The following is a 7,538-nucleotide window of genomic DNA, read 5'->3' as shown; positions in this document are numbered from 1 at the left end:
CTTCTTTGAATAATTAATCTCATGACATGGTTAGGAGGCGCAATCGCGAAAAAACCAATAAACCAATTGAAGCTTTCCAATAAGTTAAAGTTTTCAGATGGTCGACAGACTTTCAAAACATTGTACAATTTGCACATGTAATTGGTTGCATTAATTGAAACATGGAACTTGCTCCTACCGTTAAAATCTTGACGAAAATGGTCATATATGTAACCTTCATTGGATTGTTGATGTTTGTAGAGTTTATAAATACAATAAAGGTAACATTTTCTTTTATGAAATTTCTATTTAGACAATTTATGTAATATAAACAAATCTGTTTCTGATATTCATTACATTTGATTATCATTTGAACATGATGAGAACAGTCGTAAGCAAAAATAAATATCGTTATATTCCTAAAAATATTTACTTATTTAAAAGATCTATCGAGTGTTTTGGGACTTGCGTATGCCTTGAAGGATGCGTTGATAAATTCGGCTAAGAAAAGACGGTGTATTGAACAAGGTAAATTGGTGGAATTTCCTACTCAGTGGATTTGATAGTACCAAGTACAATGTTCCGATTTGATAAGACGGGACATTACTGGAGACAAACATAACTCCACGTAGGGTTTATTAAAAATTTATAAATATGATCAAAACCTGTTTTAATCTGTTGTGATTTTATTTTCTTTTCGTTCATATTTAAAGTTGATTAAACATAATTAGATGATCGTATCTATCAAATAATTAGTAAGAACCTTCTATATAACAATCGACAAAGCGAATTTATGTTATTGAAATCCGACATTTTCATGAACATATTCAAAAATTACAGTTGTTTCTCGTGACTTTTACGCTGTATTTACAATGGTAGATAACTACATTTATTTGCATGATGTTTAAACAAAAGGAGACAACCAGGTTAACCAATATCTCAAGGTCGGTCAGTAGAATGAATAACATTGAAAGAGTCTTTTGTTGATAAGGCAATCGAGGTACAAACCTGTCTGAGCGTGTCATTAATCTAGAAAACTCAAACGATAGTGCTTACAAAGACAATATATAAATTTGAAGACAGTGAATTCCAAAATTGAAGATCTAAAACATGAAAACGAAGATAGAAAATAAAAAAAAAAATCTTTATGACACAATTTCCGATTGACAGTTTATTGTTTAACAGAACTCCAGAGACCGAGGATAATACGACCGAAAAAAATGTATAGATTTTTATAATGTATTTTGAAGACAAACTTGAAATAAGCGATGTAAAACATACAATAACAATAGCGCAACGTCATACACAGAAGAATTGTGTAGATAGGAGGTGGTTTAATATTCATTATTCAACTAAAAGTAGAACACAAAAATCTTTGTTGATCATTGAAACTTCATTCGAGCGTCACTTCCATGCCCTAATGTATTGGGATTTATAAGAATATAATATATACTCCTTATCTTGTTTTTAATATCAGTTTTTCGTTATCAAAACACCTCATGCATATTTTAAAAGTAATCGAATTTTTTTTATCCTTGCATGTCTCCTGGTATAAATAAAATGTTTAAATCATATTATCATAAACTACATCAGGCTTAGTTGAATATTAAACTTCAGTTGGCGTGTTTATAATATTGATAATTGCGTCTAGGGATTTTCCATTAAATATAACTGGAAGAGTAACATCTAAGTCAATGTTCTTAATTGATTTCTAATCAATGGGTCGATTCTATCTGAAAATCTACCTCTTTTTATGACCACAGTTGAATACATTTCTAAGTTAATCAGGCTACACACTGATAATTTGATGAAGAACAAAAAATATGAACGATCCCCTCTGCTCTGTCATAAGCATGAGTATAGTTCCACATACTTTAAACTTGACAAACGATGATGTTGAAGTACAACTTGAAAGTGTTGCACTGTCTGTAAGACATAATGATGCCCCTGCCTGACCACACAAAATTACTTTATCAATGTGTATGATGACCTATCTTTCATTTTTATTCTGAATATCTACACTTGCAAGACTGAATGTGCAGCCAGTTCTAGTAGTCACCAGGTTCAACTGTCTGTTTCCAGCGGTCACATGTTTTTTGAATGACTTTACTTCACACAATATCAAATTGATATCTTATCATCATTTTTTGTTAGCGGATATGTTCCTAATATCGTAACTACAATCCCGTCCCCTTTTCACGAATGTGACCTACCGAATTGGACTTGTTACCGGATTTGTACTATTATCAGTAACACGTATAGCAGGATCTGCTTACCCTTCCAGAGCACCTGAGATCACCCCTAGTTTTTGGTGAGGTTCGTGTTGTTTAGTCTTTAGTTTTCTATGTTGTATTTTGTGTACTGTTGTTTGTCTATTTGTCTTTTTCTTTTTTACCCATGGCGTTGTCAGTTTATTTTTGATTTATGAGTTTGAGTCTGGTATCTTTTGCCCCTCTTTTATCGCTATTTTTGAACTGCAGTTAACGCACTATACATTTTAGTATATAATTATCGACCTAACTTACTAGTATTGGAATAACTGTTTTTGCTGCTCCTATATATGGTCGTTTTGAATCATCGATGCAAGAGCCAAAATAAATCTTTTACATCAATGATAATAAAGTTAATTAGTCTTGACTAAGATCTGTATTATGTTTTAATGTTAAAAATATTATGTCTTGATATATTATTATCATTATAATAAAGTTGGGATCCAACAGTCAAGTTGGTTTGGTGGACAGTATAATTACAGTTTGTATCTTCGAAATTTCTCATGTCATGATAATACTTGTGACCATATTTGACAGAGATCGATTCAAACATTCATATTTCATGTACAACAAACCAAAATGCATCTGGTGTCACAATTAAATTATAGGTCTGTTACTTTTTATTTACAGTGTCCAGTTCAAGTAATAGGTGAGTGCGTTTTTGTGCAAACATTACAAAAATAGCTTATGCAATGTACTTTCATTTGCTCGTTCCAGGCATATAAATGTTTCACGGTTTTATCGATTTATGATGACAACAACAACTTAAATACATTAATGAAAAAATGCATTCAAATATAAATGTTTAAATCCACTATATTGCCAAACTATTGTTTTGTCTTTTTTTTTCATTTTAACATATACAATAACATTTGCTGGCGTCGTTAATGCATCATATCGTAAAATATTCGATTTTTTTTTTATTGAGTTCGCTCTTGTTTAAAACATTGCATTTTAGTGCATGTCGACGTTCTTAAACATATTCATATATATCACAGGATATGTGGTACAGTTGCCAAAGAGACATTTATTCACCAGAGACAAAAGAGATTAACTTCCCGAAACCTCCTGTATGGCCAACACTTTCATGGTTGTTGCGAGAGCAGATGTTTTTTTTTATACAAGCACCAGGCTATTAAGACACCAATGTCTTTCAAACTAGTATAAACTAAATTTTATGCATGTTATAAATGACATCGAAATTAATCCTAAAATGTGTGGTAAAATCATTGATATCACATGAGTTTTGATAAAACAGCTGCAATTGCTGATGGAATAGTTGTTAACAATATTCAGCCAGGTACATTGGAAGGCAACACCTGTTCACACAAAACAAGAATCGTTAGACAAATTATTGTTAAGAAAACTAACTGTAGATAGAATCATGCCGTTGTTGAATCACATTCACAATTGAACTCTTATTCCTTGCAGTTCCCTAATGTTTGTTATATTCAACAACGCAGCATTTTGCGGCTCCTTAAATATTTTCTATTTGTCTTCCCTCGATATACATGATATATTGTCATCCTCGCATATTGCCAAATAAATACCAGGTCCAAAAGAAAAAAGTTTACCGATGGAGAATTTTGTTTATCCGAGATTCTCTTAAAATGCATAACGTCTAACCATGCTAACACTTAGTCTTAATCTGTCGATCAAAGAGAAGAAATAGTTCAAAAAGCTATTCATTGAAAACCAATTGAATCGTCTATCCTTAATATATGCAGATCTTGATTTTCTGTAATTTCATATTAAAAGGTAGCAGTGCTTATGTTGGTTGTTTTGTTGATACATATACCAGAGTGTTACCACATGAATATGAGTTAAATGGGAGTGATCACCCAGATATGGAAAACAACAGGTGCTTGCTGTACTGTAAAGATCAGGGATATAAGTACGCCGGAACACAGGTAATATTGTGGAAGGTAAAAACACAAGAATCAAAATTTAAAGTTGTTCTTTCCTAAAGGTTGTATAATAACTCATCATATATATCTCAGTTGGTCAGATATGCGCTAATTGGCATTAACGTGGGAATTTTCAATTCATGACACATTTTGATTACTAGAAACAACCTTACAACAGTATAGTAGTAAATTGGTCAAAAGTTTTACTTTACTACAAGAATTATTTTCATGTTTTACTCACCTTTAAAACGATACTAAAAAAATATGACATATTTTGTTATTAAATTATAAACAGTTGAAGAAATACTTCATTTAGAAAAAGAATATTATTGATTGACCTTTTAGTTTTTTTTTTTAGCAAAAAACAACGAATAATTTCTATGAACACTTCTTAACTTGTGCTTTGAAAAGAAAAGATTAGTAATGCGATGTTAGGAATAGGTTTTTCCTTGATGAGTTATCCCCGAATTACTGCTGTTTTTTGTTGGTTTTTTTTGCACATGGAATTCTTAGAGAGACGGATCCAGACAAATATCAGACGAAGTCGCAAAAGAATGAATTCTGAAAAGCCGTACTTATGCATCCGAAAGAAGATGAAATCAGAAAATATAGTTTATTGGTTCATGTGGTTATTTCAATAGATACACTATGCTCATGTAAGACTGAAAAGATTAACACAATATTTAAGGGCGGTTCATGATCCGAGCGTGATGCTTTGTTAATTTGTATCAAGATCGACGTTTAAATTATAGTAAAGGTGCATCAATTTTGACTTGAAGGCTTTGCCGATCATCATTGCAAGGGAACATATTTGATAAAAAAAAAAAAAACAAGTGACATTCATTGCAAAAATAATTTTCAGTCTGTCGTTTAAATGTAGATATACAAATCTGCTACACAATCTGAACTTTCAATGGTATCAACAATTCTGTGCTACACGATTAAAACATACCTTCATGGAATTCTCCGTTGATAATTAATGTAATTATTATGAAACTTAGGCAAAGCTGACTTGAGATGGAGTAATTATTATGAAACTAAGGCAAAGCTGACTTAAGATGGAATTGAATATTATGTTTGTCGCTTTTGATCTTATATCTTCTCACATTTTTCGGGTCCTATACATTCGTGGCTTTCAAATGTTTGTCAGAACATTATATTGGCTGTTAATTAAGGAAGAACTTGGCAAATATTTTTCCAAATTCTAATGCATTTGTCATGTGTGTCTAGTTTTAAAGGTAATTCACAAAGACTGGACAGGTAAGTGCTATAAAAGACCAATATATGATTCTCAGATACAATGGCCACCTCCTTAATAAAAAATACAATGTACTACGTTCAATAATCTCTATCAGTTTCGTTTGTTTGTGGTACTACTAGGCAAACTCGTGGTGCATTCAGTAGAAAATAGATATAAATTAACAAATCTAATGTCTCTTTGTCTTTTAATATTATCAAACATTGTTTTTCGTTTCAAATTTCATGCTTTTCAGTTTTCAAAATCAGCAAGATACTTATAATTGTAATGAAGTAGACATGGTTACAAAAAAAGAAACATTGCTTAAAGTTTTTAGATTATATAAAATATAATCATTAATATTCAAATACGGTTTTTTTTATTCATGTACTAAATACAGACCGGTGTTCATAATAAAACATATTATCCTGATTTAGAGTAACTTCTCGCAATTTGATTGGCTGATATTGTCCTAATAAATTTCAGTACAAATTTTTATTACGTCAATAGGAATTATCTCCCTTATTTATTACGTCAATTGGGATTATCTCCCTTATACCATTGACCTAATAAAAAAATGAGTTGCTTCATAGTCCTAATATTTTATTTTTTTCACAGTTTTAGATTAAATATCTAAAATATAATTGGTTGATATTGTCCTTACATTGAATTTAAATATAATAATATGTAATATAACGAAATCAGGATAAATTCGTTACACAGTGTTCAATTGTCCTAATACGGAATTTATCGGGTCAATAAAATTCATATCGGGTTTGGCTTCGCCTCACCCGATATGAATTTTATTGACCCGATAAATTCTCGTATTAGGACAATTATACACTGTGTAACTAATAATATTATTGGGAGAAAGATTTATTGAGTAACTAATAATAAACCATGGTGTAAACCTTGACATCAATTACAATATGTTTGTTATTTGAATTATTACCGTCACTCAATCAACATGCTTAATTTTGATTCTGTAAATCTATTTTATAACCATCATTTTATTTAATGTCATTCTATTAATTTTCTTTTTGCATTATGCAATGAGCGGCGTTACGCAATAAATTGCAACAAATGAAAACTAATGATAAACTTAAAAAGGAAAAAAATCAAAGCCTGTATTCATTTTTTTGCATTCATTTCCTGATTCACCATATGTCATTTATAATCTATTGTGATTATCCTTTATAAAAGCACATTTAAAAGAGTAAATGCAAAGGTATCGATAAAAGTTTTGAATCCACCAAAATAATAAAAGACAAACATTTTTCGAAAACCTTATTTAATAAATATTGCGAAATGTAAACCCGCGAAAATAATCTTCTTTATGGTATGACATAAGACTTAGCAGATACAAATTGACGAAAGTCCTTGTTTAAGTGGGTATGGCACTCTTTGACGCAAACAGATTATTCTCATTTAACTTCGATTATTTGACAAATTTTCGGATTTGTCTGTTGATTTAAAAAAAAAAAAAATCAAGGAAACCTCACAATTTACAGACATAGTTTCATTTGATATAGGATCTTGACAAACATTTAACATTTGAAAAGCTTGATTTCTGTTGACTGATGGTTTAAAATTAAAACGTTCAGCTGGTTTTTAAAGGTTAAATTACGTATGTGTTTCGTAAGATGTACGCCCATAATATTGTTGGAAATGGAAAAAAAAGATATTCTTTTTTTTAGAATGAAGATGAATGTTATTGTGGGGATGACCCTTATCAGTACGTGGCAGATAGTATAGATTATTATTATTTAATGAATTATGATTGTAATGATGAGTGCATTGGTGATTCTAATCAGACATGTGGTGGACCATGGAGATTATCAGTGTATGAAACAGGTAAAGTATCATAGATGCAAGGATAACAGCATATTTTAGTGCGTGTGTAGTTAAAGGTAATATCTTCAGTTAACTAGCTTGCTAGCTGAACCGTGACGTCATTGTTAGGTAAGGTAAACCATCCTACTTTAAGTGTAGACTTGTCTGACAGATAACAAATATATATCTCTGTAGGTCTAGACTACTCCGAAAGAAGGGTAGTATACCTAGCCTAATAATGACTTTCATGGTTCAGCTGACAAGCAAGCTAACCGAAGATTCTACATTTACCTACACACTCAATGCATTCTG

The 7,538-nt window shown here is 31.0% G+C and overlaps 1 long non-coding RNA gene across 1 annotated transcript; it reads left to right on the top strand.

Annotated features, from left to right (window-relative positions):
• Positions 1-169: 169 nt before the first annotated feature.
• LOC143081884 (uncharacterized) lies at positions 170-4,153 on the top strand. The gene is made up of 3 exons (XR_012980134.1): positions 170-260; positions 2,880-2,898; positions 4,008-4,153. It is a non-coding gene; the product is annotated as an uncharacterized LOC143081884 (long non-coding RNA).
• The last annotated feature ends 3,385 nt before the right edge of the window (positions 4,154-7,538 follow it).

Source organism: Mytilus galloprovincialis, chromosome 7 (genome assembly GCF_965363235.1).
Source record: "Mytilus galloprovincialis chromosome 7, xbMytGall1.hap1.1, whole genome shotgun sequence".
In the NCBI taxonomy this organism is placed as follows: Eukaryota; Metazoa; Mollusca; class Bivalvia; order Mytilida; family Mytilidae; genus Mytilus; species Mytilus galloprovincialis.
Note: the sequence above shows the minus strand (reverse complement) of the source record. Positions and strands in the feature narration are given on the sequence as shown.